The 18,381-nt window shown below is 40.3% G+C and overlaps 1 protein-coding gene and 1 long non-coding RNA gene across 2 annotated transcripts in view; one reads left to right on the top strand and one right to left on the bottom strand.

Annotated features, from left to right (window-relative positions):
• DTWD2 (DTW motif tRNA-uridine aminocarboxypropyltransferase 2) overlaps window positions 1-18,381 on the bottom strand; it is a 542,198-nt gene that overhangs the window by 362,367 nt on the left and 161,450 nt on the right. Inside the window, exons 8-9 of the transcript XR_015250695.1 lie at window positions 12,846-12,964; window positions 10,647-11,017 (exon numbers count right to left, since the gene is read on the bottom strand). The gene's annotated coding sequence lies outside the window, so the exon portion shown is untranslated. Of the gene's footprint in view, window positions 11,018-12,845; window positions 12,965-18,381 lie in introns of the transcript that reaches the window.
• LOC147584530 (uncharacterized) lies at window positions 6,336-9,919 on the top strand. The gene is made up of 2 exons (XR_015255548.1): window positions 6,336-6,442; window positions 9,283-9,919. It is a non-coding gene; the product is annotated as an uncharacterized LOC147584530 (long non-coding RNA).

Genomic DNA, 18,381 nt, shown 5'->3' with positions numbered 1-18,381 from the left:
AGACACTTCTCTAAAGAAGACATCCGGATGGCCAACAGGCACATGAAAAGATGCTCAACGTCGCTCCTCATAGGGAAATACAAATCAAAACCACACTCAGATATCACCTCACACCAGTCAGAGTGGGCAAAATGAACAAATCAGGAGACTATAGATGCTGGAGAGGATGTGGAGAAATGGGAAGGCTCTTGCACTGTTGGTGGGAATGCAAACGGGTGCAGCCACTCTGGAAAACAGTGTGGAGGTTCCTCAAAAAATTAAAAATAGACCTACCCTATGACCCAGCAATAGCACTGCTAGGAATTTACCCAAGGGATACAAGAGTACTGATGCATAGGGGCACTTGTACCCCAATGTTTATGGCAGCACTCTCAACAATAGCCAAATTATGGAAAGAGCCTAAATGATACATGATAAAGAGCCTTTTCCATCAACTGATGAATGGATAAAGAAATTGTGGTTTATATACACAATGGAATACTACGTGGCAATGAGAAAGAAAGAAATATGGCCCTTTGTAGCAACGTGGATGGAACTGGAGAGTGTTATGCTAAGTGAAATAAGCCATACAGAGAAAGACAGATACCATATGGTTTCACTCTTATGTGGATCCTGAGAAACTTAACAGAAACCCATGGGGTAGGGGAAGGAAAAAAAAAAAAAAAGAGGTTAGAGTGGGAGAGAGCCAAAGCATAAGAGACTCTTAAAAACTGAGAACAAACTGAGGGTTGATGGGGGGTGGGAGGGAGGGGAGGGTGGGTGATGGGTATTGAGGAGGGCACTTTTTGGGATGAGCACTGGGTGTTGTATGGAAACCAATTTGACAATAAATTCATATATTGAAAAAAATAATAATAGGGGCGGCTGGGTGGCGCAGTCGGTTAAGCGTCCGACTTCAGCCAGGTCACGATCTCGCGGTCCGTGAGTTCGAGCCCCGCGTCAGGCTCTGGGCTGATGGCTCAGAGCCTGGAGCCTGTTTCCGATTCTGTGTCTCCCTCTCTCTCTGACCCTCCCCCGTTCATGCTCTGTCTCTCTCTGTCCCAAAAATAAATAAACGTTGAAAAAAAAAAAATTAAAAAAAAAAAAACTAAGCGTTTCAGGGAGTGGAGAAAGGTGGGCTCAAATAATTACCTACACCCACCAGGTCATTAAAGAAGCATTAGCTGCAAGGATGGGAGCTCCTTGAGAGCAGGCCCTGTGGGTCTTTCATTTTTACATACCAAGGAGCACCTAAAAACCGCTTTTCATATTGAAATTGCAAAATGAATGTCTGTTGAATGGAACAATATTGGTAAATTTGGTACTGTTCCTATTCAAACTGGGAAGAAGTAAAACAGAGCAAACTAATTTTCTATCCCTCACTACATGTCGCAAAACTTGTAAAGCACTACATGAAAGGCCAGGAAACATTAGCTTTTTGAAAGAACAATCTAGACTAGTGAACATTTACTATTCTGGAACTGTTAGTTCCATGATGGCAGACTTTTACTAGGCTTGTGGTAGCCATTTTGACTTAGAGCAAGCCGGCCAGCAGAAGTTCTTGCAAAGAACAAGCTTCACGTAAGAAACAGTAGGTGTCCTGAGGGGTTAAATCAACCTTGTATAAAATAAATTCAAATTTTACATGATATTACTATGTCTTCCCCTTGGTGAGAATTTCTTAGCTGGCTGAAAGCTTGTATCTATACTTTTTTTTTTTTAATCGGAATAAGCTATGATAGTAGTTTTATACCCTGGACATGCAGTCTTGTCGTTTACCAGCAAGGGAGATCCCTATTTGTGGCACTCACTATTAGTTCTCTAGTAGGGGTTTGTCCCATCCTCCTTGATAAGATAACCCCAATGTTGTTCAAGCAACCACGTGCCCAAGTCTCATGGAATGAGCAACGATCCACCTGAAATCCATCAGGGAAATCCCATTGCTCTCAGCCAGTGGCTGGTCTACAGGTGGGCATGTGCCTCCTTCTGACCTAACAGACATAAAGGGAGTATTTTATTCATGATACACAGAAAAATGCAAGGACAAAGATCTCTCATCTTCTGTCTTCCATTCCTGTTTTTGTGTGGAGATATGGTACCTAGCACTGTGGCAGCCACATTGCAACTATGAAGTAACAAGCCTGTGAAGGAATGCAAATACACGGAGGCTGGCAATGTGGACACATGAAACGGACCTGGGTCCTTGATGATATCACTGAGTCACTGGGCCTATTTCCAGATGGTCTATCTCCATACTTTTTAGTAAGCGAGTAATAAAAGCCCTCATCATTGACAGCCATGAAAATAGGGCTGCCTGCTAAATGCCCACTCAAAGCATCCTAACCGACTTGCTATCTTAAATAATTCTTAGATGCTTAGGCAAGGATATTTTTTTTTAATTTAGCCTGTTCTGCTTTTCCTCCATTGTCTCTAATCCAACCATCCTTTCTTCTTTTCAGGAAATTCCCTATTAGCCTAGATCACACGACGCATCATTCAACCACATACTTACTAATATTCTCAACTCCCTTGCACACATGTCCTTCTGCTGCACGTGTCCAAGAAAACCCCATCCTGGATCAACCAATCATCCACATTTCCCATCCATATCTGGGCTCATTAATATTACCAGAGAAAGTAATCCGGAATCAGCAGATTAGTGTCACCATCCTCAGTCATGTTCTTAAGAATAACCTACAATGCCTCTCTGCATATCTCATTACTCCCTCACCAACAACTATTTTAGGCCTTCACCCTCCCTGTACATGGACACCTTGCCTTCTGCCTAACAGGACTCCCTCGATTTCTCAGCACGACTCACAGAGCTACATGCATTCAATCTCATCATTTTCTTTATTTCTTGAAGTCATTAGGTTGCTCATCAAGCACCCCAACTATCCACCTTTCTGGCATACTTGTTAAGATCACAGTATCTCATCCCTTTGTACTGGGAGATGGCTTAACTAGTTATTACCAGGGATGGTGAGGGGAAATGACACATGTTGCTTTGGGGCCAGAGCATTTAACCGACAATGGGAAACCCTCCAGACCTTGCTTCCCCTCTGGCACAGACAGAAACTAGAAGTATTTGGCACCATCAGGGTAACTATGATGAGAGATTAAAGTAGAACATGTAGCAGGAATAAGAATTAAGCCTTTTTAAAGAACCACTAAGATTTTGGGTTTTTTTGTTATTGCAGCATAATCTAGCCTATGTCGCTGATACATTTTTCCTCCCATATCACAAAATACGTGGTCTCTCCTGCCATTTTACATATATCCTTCCACTACATCCATCATCCTCTTTCTATACATATCTTCAACCTTTCCTTCATTCCATTCAGAAAAAAAAAAAAAAAGGTAAAATTACTTGTATACATTAAATCTTTTAAAAATGTCCTTTATCAGGTCTATATACTTCCTTTGGCTTCCATCTTTTATTTCTTTCACTTATATACGGCAAAAATATATAGTCAATACTATGCTCGCTTGTAACCTCCTGTTCACTCCTCATTCCAATACAATCTGATTGCCACCTGACACCATTCTATGGAAAGCATTCTTTCCAAAATTAGAGGTACAATTCAGTAGCTAAATCAAATGGATCTTGGACTGGACATGCTGATAAATTTACCTGCTGAACGAGCCTCTCCTTTGGACTTAAAGTAGCAGCCCACACCCCTTCAGGATGTATCTGCTGTGCCATGGCCCACAGGCTTTATCAAGTAGACCTACATGTTCTCTCTACCACCAGACTCCCCCAGGCAACTCCCCAGCCCAGACACCAGGGATTAACCAAGAGAAGGCATGTGATCTAAAGACAGCCAACACATAAGATAGGCCAGAAATTTGCGATATGTGTGTACAGACTCAAAAAGAAGAGCTTGGCTAGGTTCTCTCTCCCATGAATATGAACTAAGATCAAAGGACATGTGGCAGTTGGTGAGAAGGCCACTGTGGCCATATTCAAGAAACCACAGAGAAAGGAGTTGGCTGGGAACAGATAACTAAGCAGCTGCTTAGAGATGGCCCCTGGGAAAGGGGTGGAGAGAACAGCTTTGGTTCCTGGTGGCTTTCCAAATCCCAGCAGCTAGTCCTTTTGTTGTCCAGTTGTGTTTGGGATTTGCTCTTGAATTTACCTGAAACCCCATAAAGTATCCTTAAAGCAAACCCCAATTACTGTAGCATGGGTGGATTTCTTTCTAGCAAAAGACCCTTTTAAAACCTTATTTTAGACTGCCTCCTTATAAGATTTTGCAGTCCTGACCACTCTCTCTTTTTTGAAAGTTTCTCCCTCCTTGCTCCCCTGCTTCATGTTTCTTCTCAGTCTAAGGTCTCCTCTTCCTCTACCATGTCTTTATTTATTTTTCTTTTTTTAATATGAAATTTATTGTCAAATTGGTTTCCATACAGCACCCAGTGCTCATCCCAACAGGTGCCCTCCTCAATGCCCATCACCCACTTTCCCCTCCCACCCACCCCCATCAACCCTCAGTTTATTCTCAGTCTTTAAGAGTCTCTTATGGTTTGGCTCCCTCCCTCTCTAACTTTTTTTTTCTTCCCCTCCCCCACAGTCTTCTGTTAAGTTTCTCAGGATCCACATAAGAGCCAAAACATATGGTATCTGTCTTTCTCTGTATCACTTATTTTACTTAGCATAACACTCTCCAGTTCCACCCACATTGCTACAAAAGGCCATATTTCATTTTTCCTCATTGCCAAGTAGTATTCCATTCTATATATAAACCATATCTTCATTATCCATTCGTCAGTTGATGAACATTAGGCTCTTTCCATAATTTAGCTATTGTTGAAAGTGCTGCCATAAACATTGGGGTACAAGTGCCCCTATGCATCAGCATTCCTGTTTCCCTTGGGTAAATTCCTAGCAGTGCTATTGCTGGGTCATAGGGTAGGTCTATTTTTAATTTTTTGAGGAACCTCCACACTGTTTTCCAGAGTGGCTGCACCAATTTGCATTCCCACCAACAGTGCAAGAGCCTGAATGTGAGACAGGAAACCATCAAAACCCTAGAGGAGAAAGCAGGAAAAAACCTCTCTGACCTCAGCCGCAGCAATTCCTTACTTGACACATCTCCAAAGGCAAGGGAATTAAAAGCAAAAAATGAACTATTGGGACCTCATGAAGATAAAAACCTTCTGCACTGCAAAGGAAACAAACAACAAAACTAAAAGGCAACTGATGGAATGGGAAAAGATATTTGCAAATGACATATCGGACAAAGGGCTACTATCCAAAACCTATAAAGAACTCACCAAACTCTACCACGTCTTTAAAATGTTAAGGATGCCTGGGGTTCCCTGCTGCCTTCCCCCACCACCCTCCCCAGGAGCCCCTACCCATTTCCATATCTTTACACTCCACCCAACCTGGGAACTCTCAGGACTTTTTTATTTCTGTCCAACTAATAAGACTTTTTAGAAAATCACATCTGCATTTATTAAAATAATCACTCAGTGGTTAGTCATAAGACCTTACATTTTTCATTTCAAAGGGTAATTTGTAACATTATAGTGAATGTTCATGATCATGTTGTCAACACTGTAGCACATAAATGTGTAATGACAACTCTTCAACAGCCATCTGATAAAGATACTTTAGTAGAAAAATTTAGAGCAAACACAAAATAAATAAAATAAATAAAATAAAATAAAATAAAATAAAATAAAATAAAATAAAATAAAATAAAATAAAATAAAATAAAATAAATAAAATAAAATAAATAAAACAAAACTTGGATGAATCTTCTGTTTAAATGTGTTCAAATGGTTTTCACTATATGCACAAAACTTGTAATTTCAATTTTTACAAAGAAAAAGATTGTAAATCAAGGAAATTATTAGGAATGAAGTCAGCAATGATTTAGGGCAAAATTAGTCCATACATGTAAGATCAATATGATAATAAGGGTGTCAAAAATGGACTGTTACCATAAAATTTTAAAGAAATTTAAGGCCATTACATCCTACCAAGTCTTTTCATACATAAAGAAATGGAGAATCAGAGAACCCATGATTTGCCCAAAAGGACAACGCTACCTCACGGCAGAGCTGACAGTCATTAAGACCACCTGATTCCTTACCTAGCACCCTTGCCAGTACAACATGATTTATGAGCTGCTCTCAAGCTTATTAAGAGCAAAATGGCAAGAAAATCCTTCAGTATTGAAAAAGTCCTAGTCAGGAGAGCATATACCCTCTCAACAGAATTGCCCTCTCTTACGACACTTTCTTTAGAGTCTTGCATATGGGAGGCGGGAAGCAGATGTTCCGAGAGCAGGGTTGGTGAGAAAGGCAAGCTAACACCTTCTCTTTGATGCGCTTGGAAGGACTCAAACAGCTCTCTCTAGAGTGGTTAAGACAGCTGCTGAGATGTAGCAAAGCTTTGATCCAAGAGCTTCAGTTCCCAGAGTCATGAAATCACCCCAGGAAGGGAAATCGGGTGAGTTTAAATCAAATGTGGTAATCCAAGTCTGGGTGTGAAATATATTAAAATTAGAAAAAGTGATGACAGATAAAAGGTTAGTGAAAAACGTGCCAAATTATTTCATTAGAAAATTGCTCTAAAGCACCATATTTAAATATAGTGAGGCTATTTTCTTCAATGTTCCCAACGTTCAACTGGTCTTTTAAAGGTAGATATGTGAACATGTATGTGTGTATATATAAGAGTGCCTATATATCTCTGTATATATTTATGTGTGTGTATTTACATTTATGTTTTCACTGATCGAGAAAGAGAGAGAGAAGGAAAACTACTTCTGGAGCCTGAACAGAAAACCTCATCTGAATTGGGAAAAATTTAAATCCTGTGGCTCAAACACCAAGCATCTGTTGCTTAGTGATAGCATTTCCAAACTGTAAGTTTAGCTGTTTAAAGAGTAAAATGAATCTTTTTAAAAGCACATGAAATGTTTTAAAGTTATGAAACACTATATGGTTATATATATACAGTTATAATTATATAGTTATATATTTATATACATATAACATATAAAACATGTATACATACATATAATTTATATACATAATATATATAACTATATATATTTCTTATCACTTTGTTTCTTATATGTATGGCTATAATTGTATATAACTGTATATACTATACATATATACTATAGTACATAACGGTACTGTAACTATATATATTCACATACCGTATAGCTTATAGTTATATACTATATATTCACTATATACTATATAACTATATATACATAACTGTATATTATAGAATTATATACTATATAAAACTGTAACTATATATATTCACACACTATATAGTATAGAATTATATACTATATAAAACTATACTCATACTATATATTATAGAATTATATGCTATGTAAAAGTATAACTATATATATTTGCATACCACATAGCATATGGTTATAGACTACATATAACTATAACTATATATATTCACATACTATAAGTACAGAATTATACACACATATAACTATATATATTCAGACTATATAATATAGAATTATATACTATGTATAACTATGACTATATATATTCACATACTATAAGTATAGAATTATACACCATATATAACTATATATTCAGGCACTATAAGTATAGAATCATATAGTATATAACTATATATTCACATACTATATAATATAGAATAATATACAACATATAACTGTAACTATATATAGCATATATGTATACTATATATAACTATAACACACACACACAAACACACAAAATGGCAAGAAAACAACATCTGTGGGTTCTAAGTGAAGTTTTCATGTATTATGCCAAGAGAAAACATATTCTGATTTCTCAGTGGAGGACAAAACGGCAGAAAGTAAGTGAGACAGTGAACTGCAGATCTGAATCAATACCTACTCTGAATCCCCAAATCCAGAAACATTTAGACTGCCTGCTCTGTGCAGACAGCATACGTCAGATCATTTATAACCTGAGACACCCACATCCAGGATAAAGTCAACCTCTCTCTTTAAAAACTGTGCCACAGTCGAAGCAGAGCATATACTTTATTTTACCAGCTAATTTTTAACCCTTCAGGCATGGATGAAAATGCTCTTTTATGGCAGTGGTCTGAGTCAGCCTGTAAACCTCAGAATCCCTTAAATGTTCTTTGTCATCCTTCCAACTCAGCCCTCGGTTCCAAGTCAAAACTCCCCCTCGAGTCACCTCTTCTCAACTCCAAGGGGAGGACCCTCATTTCCAACCTTCCTTGAAACCACAAATCCCTTGAACCCTCTCCCTGGCCTGGTCCTGCACAGTTCAGGGCATATTAAATAATGCCTTCCCAGCTCTTGCCTTTACCAGCCCTTCTTTTCCATCCTCCATTTGTCCCAAATGGAGGGAACTTGAGGGACCCTTAATCCTTGTCCTATATCCTCACGCTGTCAGTGTTTCTATCTTTTCTTATAACATCTAGTTATCTACTCCTCAGCCCCTTCTCTCAGGGCCACCTGCTGAGACAAACACTCCAAATTCAGCAGATCCATCCCAACAGCAGCTGCCAAGCCCATCCTCACTCTGAACCGACCAGGACCGATAGAAAAGCCAATACACAGCATAATCACTCTTAGTTAACCAGATGAAAGTGTTCTCAATCTGCACACATTTCAGGAAGTTTGCTGTAACAGGGAAAATTTCAAAGGCCAACAGAAATCAATCTCTCTCCTTGGAGATCGTCACTAACACCCCAAGTTCACCACTGTCCTTAGCCTCGGGAAAGCAAGAAATTCATTCATCTGTTGTACTTTTAATGTCTTTACCTCTTGTCAATGTGCTGCTCTGTTTATAAGCTGCAAAATGTTTGGGATCAGATGTCTGCTTCTCAAATCTGCTACTTTTGGCAGGATTTTCAGTAATACCTAAGGGTACTGTTTTGGACAATTCCAGGAATTCTCCATGTAAGCTTACAAAGGGTCATTTTCTTAAAATGCTCTGGATTGTACTCTCTCATCTGGTACATTTTCACTAAGACAGACAGATTCGCCTCTCTCTGGGTTTAAAGCAGCCAGGAAACAAAAGTATGTTGTGTCTCTTCACTCTGAGATGCCTACTAAATCACCCTCTAGCATTCTCTATTTAGCAATGTATTGTGTTTACTGTCTGTCCACCAGATAGAAGGTGAGCTCCAAGAAGGGCAGGGATTTGTCTTTGCTCTCTGATGAATCCCAATGGCCTATAACAGTGCCTGGCACAAAGCACACGTTCAATTTACGTGTTGAATTTATTAAGTAATTAATCTCCTACTGTACATATTTATCCTAAATGCTTTATACTTGGCAGGTTGAAATGAGATGTACATTTTTAATGGAGAAACATCTTGTGGGCTTTGAGAAAAGAGGAAAAGGAGATCATGAACATTCCATCCTACACTAATGGTGTGAATAATTCCATGAGGGGCAAGCCACGTAGCATTTCTTTGGGTTCCAAAATGAATCAAAGCTGACTCAATGTCCCCAGAGAACAAACATTTTGAGAAATCCAAAAAAGTCACCTTCTTGGATTACCTCCCCTTCCATTCTTTTAACAAGAAATCTAGAGCTATGGTGTCCAGAGGGGGGAAAAAAAAAAGCATGCTAGTCTATTTTGGTCACTGACACTCTTGACCTGTGGTACAAGAAATGGCACCACCATATTTCTCCTTCCAACCTCAGGCGCAGAGATCTTCACTGAAGCTCTCGAGACTAAAACATCTAGTGTCTGGTCTACATGGGCATCCACATGGCCACCTCCAAGAGAAATCCTGTATCCACAGAGGTATTGCTTTTCAGTGAAATCAGAACCCTACTACTAACTGAAACTATAAACCCCAACTCACTTCCCAGTGCTCAAGTATCCAGCCAATATCCCAGAATTCCTTCCATTTTCCCCTTGAGTCCTTTCCTTTCACATCACACAAATAAACAAAAAATTATTTGTATCTGTTTGGCCATAATAGTGTCTGATGGCTTGCGCTTATATATGGATAAACCCCAGGGCGTAGACATACAGAAATATCTGGGTTGTCTTTCCCTGGGAACAAATAAAAAATACAGGCGTTAGGACGGTCATAATGGTGACTGAGTGGGAGGAATTCAGCTAGCATTGGGTTCAGCAGACTGTGACATAAACCTCAAGATAACAATGGCCTTCAAAAGACTGATTTTTATTTTATCCCCCTTAAAGGAAATTCTGTGATAGCCCCCCGATCTGGTACAGAGGCTTCTATATGAACATTCCACCAGCTGTCTCAATGCCATCCCATGACCTAAGGCAACTGTTCGCACACTGACCATACAGAAGTAGGTAAAGGGGGTGTGCCACGTGTTGTTTTTTTTTTTTTTTTTTTTTAATTTTTATTAGTTTTTGAGAGAGACAGATAGAGATAGGCAGAGGAGCATAGAGAGAGGGAGACACAGAATCCAAAGCAGGCTTCAGGCTCCAGGCTCCGAGTTGTCAGCACAGAGCCCTACACGGGGCTTGAACTCACGAACTGTTAGATCACGACCTGAGCCGAAGTCGGCCATTTAACCGACTGAGCCACCCAGGCACCCTGCCACGTGTCTTTTAAGATTCCCTCAGGTGGCCATAATCTGCCGTTACATCTCATTGGCCAGTACATAGTCACACTGTCAGGCTACTCATGATGGAAGCTAGAAAATGTAGTCTATCTCACATGACTAGGTTGTATATTGAGGAAGGCAATTAACAGTATATTATGTCACAGAGAGTGAACACTCATTCTACTCTTTCATGATGGGTTGGCAGAAGTGAAAAACAAAGCTCAGAGTTTTCTCAGTAGGTCCTCAAGCTGGGTAATTTAAATACTGAAATACTGTACAGTGAAATATTGAAAAGTTGAAATATTAATGAATAATTCTTCGACTTTGCCAACCTTCAGACCCACCTCGATGCTCAGTTGCCATCTGTCCCTCCCTTTGGATCAAGATTAGGAAAAGAGACAAAGTCATTTGTCAGCAGGATCTTCTTCTTGTAAGTTCTCTTGTCATCTGACTTGGTGTCCAACAGGTGAATAGATCTTCACAAGGTATATAAAAATTCAAGAATGGGATATAAGACAAGCTAAACCTTAAGCCAATCCCGATCAATTCTATGCAGGGTGGGCATGAGGCACCAAAGTCACAGAGTATGTGACATTATCCTGCCTCCACCTCCACTCCCACCAAATTATAAGCATAAAGAACTTCCATTTTTTGTCGCATACCCCCCAGAATCTTCAATACGGCCAACACTCAATGGATCTTTGCTGCACTGAGTTGAAAATGGATAATAATGTAAACATACACAAGAACTTACATGAAAAGAAGAAGATGAAGAGTTTAAAACACTTTTAAATCGATGGTAGGAGAGAAAAGAATACTACATTTAAAGTCAGCACGCCCAGGTCCTACAACTGTCTTCATAGTTATTGCTTGCTTGACCTGTTTCTCCCATGTGGACAATGCAGAACCTACCTTTGCCCCTGCACTCCTCCTCTGGGTTACAGTGTCAAATTAATATTTATTTCAAAATCCTGAACAAAATATTACTTGTATGTATTCTTCCTCCTACACCTACACAGCAAGTACACCAGAACAAGGACTCTTTGCAACTCAAGGGATAATGAAAAACAAAAGGTGGGGACGGAAGCGTGTACTGTGATGAAGAGCCTGACTCTAAGGCATTGGAGGACCTGCCAGTAAATCTCCCTGCAGCCATATAGACAACAGCCAGAGGCAGCAACCATGAATCACTCAGGTAAAGGCCTTCCATGGCAGCATCTAGGTAGGCTCCCTCTGCGTTGGCTCAGGGTCTCTGACCTGGTTGTTTTTCCGCAAGTGTCACGATCATAATAAAGACAATAGGCAGAGATGTTCTCAGACAGCCTTGGAAGGCCCGTGAGTCATCTGGACAAACACTCTGACTTGAAAGGATGTTCTACCCACTGTTTAAACAACGGCCACACACATCCTACTTGAATAATCAAATATGTTTTTGGAATGTCAGAATGTGGTTGGAATTAAAATTAACATCCTACCACCAAGCCAGGCAAAAAGCTAGCCGATACTCTATGAGAATATTAAACTGCAATGCTGAGCTTTGAGAATCTATAGCAGGGTTTCTTATCAAGTCAGGGGATCTAGGGAAGGCTCTTCAGAAGAAGGGGCATTTGGTCTGAATCTAAAGAATTAAAACTCTCAACTAAAGAGGGAGAGATTTCCAGACAGGCAAAACAGCATGTGCTAAGGCCCTGTGGTAGCAAATAAGAGAGCTTACTTAAGGAACTGGAAAAGGGGGGGGGGGGTGGGGAAAGACAGTGTGAATGGACCAGGAAGAGCAAAGAGAAGAGAAGTGTAAGACAGGGTGGAGGAGTCAGAGTATCAGTAAGGGTCTTTAGTTGTGAGAGCCACTAGAGTGTACTCTGCCTCATGCATAAAAAAAAAAAAAAAAGAGGAAGACTGTTTGGAAAATAAACTAAAGAAATCACAAAGCTGAAGGATGTTCATAGGATTTGGTGCCACTCAGGTGACTGGTGATCTTATAAGCATAGTTTATAAGTGTAGATCACAGTGAAATGGCTCGAAGGATAACCAGGAAGTAGGGTGAAGGAAGCAGTGAGCACAGGGTGTCTTTTGGGAATTTTGGTTGTAAATGGGGAGGTCACTGAGAGTGACTTGGTCCAGGATAGAGATGCAGAATCCAGGAGGCTTTTTTATTTTGTTTTGCTTTTAAGATGGAGGAGTCTGGGCATATTTCAGGGCTAATGAAAGAGAGAGGATGACTACACAAGAGAGAATGAGTCATGTTGAGCACAGGCTTTTGAGAAGCAAAAGACGGGGTAGCCTAAGTGGGAGAATTATCCCTACCAGGGTGGAGTGGCTCCACTAGCACATGCCAAGAAGAGAGGAAGGCCCCTTGCAGCGGTAGTGGAAAGATTCCATTCCCAGCTGATGGCTTCCGTTTTGTCTCTGCAGTAGGTCATTTTCTGAGACAGGGGAAGGTAAGAGATGAATAAAGAGGATTAGGGAATTTGAAGAGTAGAGGGGGTTTTTAGAAAGTCATCGTAAGGACTGGGAGAATGAGGAGCAACACACACAGCAAAGATACCAGGCAGGGTGGAGCATCCACTGAGGGGCCAGTTTTAAATTCCCAACTATTGGATGTGGTATTGTGTCCCGAGAAGGTCCTTTCGGTCAGAAGCCATCTCTGCATTCTGCGTAATCACATAGTGAGTGTTGGACAAATGTTCATGGTTTGTGTACTTTGTGACCTCAGTGCTAAGGACAGCTGTGCCTCCCTTAACTTACTACTTTGTGTCTTGGGATCGCAGTAGGTTCTGTAACATTTAAATCAATTGTTAGAAATGGGGACTAAGTTTGTAGCCCACCTACGGCAAGGTGCACATGTGCTTCAGCACCTGTGGCATATATTTGGGTAAGACATTACCCTGACTTCATCTTCTCAATTTATTCATGTTTTTCTCTTTTCCCCAACTTTCTCCTTTATGATCATATACTACCAGATAAGTAGGTTCTAGCCATCTTAAGTCCTTTTTGTGGAATGAAGATACAAATAATCAATAAGTCAATAATAGAACAAAAAGTGTCACATGGAAGTTAATTTAAAAATAGCACCTGGGTGGCTCAGTCGGTTAAGTATCCGACTTCAGCTCAGGTCATGATCTCCTGGTTCAAGGGTTCGAGTCCCACATCAGGCTCTGTACTGACAGCTCAGAGCCTGGAGCCTGCTTCAGATTCTGTGTCTCCCTCTCTCCCTGCCCCTCCCCTGCTCATGCTCTTTCTCCCTCTCTCTCACAAAAATAAACGTTAATAATTTTTTAACAAAAATAAAAATATAATGATCATCACAGATACAGATATAGAAATAAAAATGTAGAGACATAGATACAGCAATGTTTGCTGATGATTCCTGTGGAAACAAGGAACGTAAAACCTAGTGGAGAGTCTACTGTGGGAGATAAAAAGTAAGAATCTAACCATTTTGTGGAAAAGAAAAACATAGTTACCTCTTAACTGATTTCAAGTGTTCTCTAAAACTAAAATATTTTTACTAATTTTCTTTAAGCTAACAGCAAGAAAAATTATCATTTACAATAAATGGTTTATTTGAAGTAGAAAGGATTTTCATTTCTTACGAATCGTTTATTGCTAATATTATAAAAGTTAAGGAAAATATTTAAAAGAGTAGTCTCAAAACAACTACTTTGGCTTTAAGAAAAGAATAGTCTCAAAACAACTACTTTGGCTTTAAGAACACACTAATAATGGGACGCCTGGGTGGCTCAGTCAGTTAAGCATCCGACTTCGGCTCAGGTCATGGTCTCGTGGTTTGTGAGCTCGAGTCCCACATTTGGCTCTGTGTTGACAGCTCAGAGCCTGGAGCCTGCTTCAGATTCTGTGTCTCCCTCTCTCTCTCTGCCCCACCCCCCCAGCACTATCTCTCTCTTTCTCTCTCTAAAAATAAACTGAAGAAGAAAAAAAAAAAGAACACACTAATAATGAGACAGAGCATGCCTTCCTTTGTAGTCAAAAGAAAGAACCACAGAACTAACATCCCAAGTTCATGTGAAGGAGAATCAGACTGCGTAGGAGACTGGACGCTCTCAGAAGTATGCAGGCAGGGAAAGAAAACCCCCTTCCCTAACCCGTTTCACACTCTCACCACCCTTGACACTAAAAGACAAAGCCCAGTTAGGCCTTCTCTGCCTACAGCCCAGGTCTCTGTACGCTCAGCTGCTTTTCAGGAACCTCAAATCCACTTCCAGATACCAAAGCATTCCCCTTAATGAAGCCCTTTCCAGTCCCTCAGGAATCATCCATTAGTCTTTGTTCCTTCTGGGCTTGCCACTAATTAAAAGACAAACAACAAACAAAAACTGCCATCAGACATACTGAAGTCCTCTACTCCACAGTTCTGCTTCAATAATCAGTGACTTTTGCAAGTTCCTTAGACAGTCTGAGCCTCAGTCTCCTTAGCTGTAAAGTGGGGGTAATAATTAGAGAAGATTCGTTTATACCTGCCCAGTGATAAAACGCCTGGGTTCTGATGGTCTTGGGCTCTGTCTTCTGCTTCAGGACCCAAATCATACCAGAAGTCCTGACTCAGTCACAGGTACCCATAAATCCTGTGACACAACCCATACAGTATAGCGGTACCCATTAATGTAGTCCCTGTATATCAACAGTCAAGTGTTTCTGACACCCATTCTCTTGCTATTCCTTCCAAGAATCTGATTTCCTCATCTACAGCTTTAGCAGATGGCTTTCACGGAAAAAGGGAAAAAGAAGAAACATTTCTGGGAGATAGGACTAAATGTTTCTGGTCAAGTTTTGTACTATCCACAATAAAAGCATGGAGAGCGAGATCTTTTGAGGGCACACTACAAAATTAATTTTTAAGGATTTGATCAGCGATTACCCTGAGAATAAGAACATATTATGAATAATGAGGATAGCGACAAACTCCGGGCTGTTTCATTTTTATGATAACATGTATTACAATTGGTTCTGATTGACAAACCCCTTGAAGCATATAAACTCAATCAATTTACAGACAGATATTTTTTTCCAGGCTTTGTTTTTGAACATGAGTATTTTTTGCACTTGAATGATACACCAGCAAAGAAACAGATGCTAACCCATTTTACTTACATTAATTCAGAAAGGCTAAACTTCTCCTTAAATTTGTTAGAATTTTTTGTCTTACGTTGGTAAACAAGAAAGTATCTTAGTAGTTTTGAGTTTGAAGAATGCCACACAAATCTAATTATTTATGTTATCCTTCATAACTTGGAAGATCACATCTTAGTGTTATCTCGTGACAACTTAGGTAAGAAGTACATGTGCCTTGCCGTATAGGCTTCCCCCTTCCACTGGCTTTAAGCAAAGAGTTTGAAACCCTAGGAGATGGTAGGGCTACAAGACAAGAGGAGTCTGGGCCCCCAAATTACCAATGGACAAGTGTTAAGTGGCCAAAATTCTGCAGCTTATTTGTTTCAGCAGCTGTTACTCTAACCAATACGGGAGCTAAATTCCTTTTTTTAATTGTTTTTCATGTTTTGTTTATTTTTGAGAGGGAAACAGAGTGTGAAGAAGGGAGGGGTAGAGACAGAGGGAGACACAGAATCCGAAGCAGGCTCCAGGCTCCGAGCCATCAGCACAGAGCCCGACGTGGGGCTCAGATCCACAAACCGTGAGGTCATGACCTGAGCCGAAGTCAGACGGTCAACTGACTGAGCCATCCAGGCGCTCCGAGAGCTACATTCCAAATGCACATACTTGCATGATTACAAATCTTTCTCTAACAGAGCTATAGAGCTAAGATTGAGAACAAGATACAAGGGGGTGCCACTCAGGGCAAGATGTGGAGACAATCCTGAATAAGCATCATATATGATGCTGATTAGCTGCTGACTCCAACAATGGGATTCTTTTTTTTAATTTTTTTTTTCAACGTTTATTTATTTTTCGGACAGAAAGAGACAGAGCATGAACGGGGGAGGGGCAGAGAGAGAGGGAGACACAGAATCGGAAACAGGCTCCAGGCTCTGAGCCATCAGCCCAGAGCCTGACGCGGGGCTCGAACTCAAGGACCGCAAGATCGTGACCTGGCTGAAGTCGGACGCTTAACCGACTGCGCCACCCAGGCGCCCTGGGATTCTTATACACAAGTGGCTCTCCATTTTTTCCCCACACTTCTGAAAACTAAGATAAATTCCCAGGCATAATGGGGGCTCTCAAGAAAAGTGACCAACAGGTAATAATGATTCCTCTTATGAGGAAGAGGAGAAATGCAGCCTGCCTCCACAACACTCCCACTAGAATCCTTCCCTAGGCCGACTATAATACGTCCCCGCAGTCTTTTCTAACATCCAAAAATGCTCCCAGAAGATAGAGATCCCAGTAGTAATCAGAGAAATCTTATTTTTTTTATTTTTTTAATGTTTTATTTATTTTGAGAGAGAGAGAGAGAGAGAGAGAGAGAGAGAGAACGAGCAGGGAGGGGCAGAGAGAGAGGGAGACACAGAATCCAAAGCAGCCTCCAGGCTCCCAGCTGTCAGCACAGAGCCCGACGCAGGGCTTGAACTCACCAACTGTGAGATGAGATCATGACCTGAGCCGAAGTTGGTCACTTAACCAACTGAGCCACCCAGGCGCCTCGTGATCAGAGCGATCATGCTTCAAAACCCAGTAGGCAGCTTTATTTTGGTGAATATCAGCATAAAGGTATCAAAAAGGGGTAATTTTAGGGGACATGCCTCCATTTGGCAATCAAAACATTCCTCCCTTTCTATATTTGCTTTGTATCTTTTCACTTTTTATTTCAAACTACTTATTTTAAGCCAGGACTATGAGAACCCTCTGACCATTTTCCTCTCATCAGAAAATTTCTTTAGCATCTGGTCTTACTAATTTGCTAGCCGTCTCTCCGGCCTCTGAACTTCAAAGAATCATATAAAAATACTTACCAAACTCCTGGAGGTGATCTTTTAAGAGGGGGAAGCTAATTGGACTGAGCCCTTTTGTTCCTAAACTTATATTTTAGACATATTTGGCCAAATGGTCTTCAAACAAATAAAAAGTTGTCTCATCACATTCATAAACAACAACAACAACAACAACAACAACAACAACAACTTAGGCAGAACAGAATTCTTGTTCATTTGAAAAAAGATCAGACCCATGAAAGAATCCAGGAAGAGACACAGGTATAAGCTTAGCTGTTAATTATCCCCTGGGTTGGTTGTGTTTTTTCTTTTGTTTTTCCCTGTGCAAGGATTTAAGACACAGTGTTAGATATTTAGGGGCATATCACTCAGTTTACTAGAAATTCCTGAATTCTCTTTAATTAGAAGCCAGCAGGACATCACAAAGGCCATAACAACTTATATATGAAGAAAACAACTCTATTCTCATTATTTCCTGGGAAAGGGAAGGGTGGCATCGATAACAGAAGCCAACACTCCTAACTGTATCACTGGCTTCCTTTCACCGCCATGGGTAATACAACACCAGCTTTGTTTTCTCTTTCCTTCTGTTGAATGTAAATGCAGGTTAATAAGCATATGGAGTGTCTACTTTATGAAAGGCCATAGAAATTCAAAAATGAGAAAGTCCTGTTCTCAGCTTTCATGGGGCTTCTGCTCCAAGGTTATAGATGCAATAAAACAGATTAGATGTGGGATGATGAAAAAGTTCTGGAGATAAGTAGTGGTGCTGTTGCACAAGAGTATAAATATACTTTGCGCCACTGAACTGTGCGCTTAAAAATAGTAAAGATGGTTAATTCTATGTGATGTATATTTTAACACACACAGAAAAAGAGAAGGAATAGAAACTCTCTCCTCCCCTTCTTCTGTCAGAGGTAGAATGAATCAAAATA

The sequence above is a fragment of the Puma concolor genome, chromosome A1 (assembly GCF_028749965.1).
Source record: "Puma concolor isolate L17-30 chromosome A1, mPumCon1.1.hap2, whole genome shotgun sequence".
In the NCBI taxonomy this organism is placed as follows: domain Eukaryota; kingdom Metazoa; phylum Chordata; class Mammalia; order Carnivora; family Felidae; genus Puma; species Puma concolor.
This window is presented reverse-complemented; position numbering and strand designations above follow the sequence as displayed.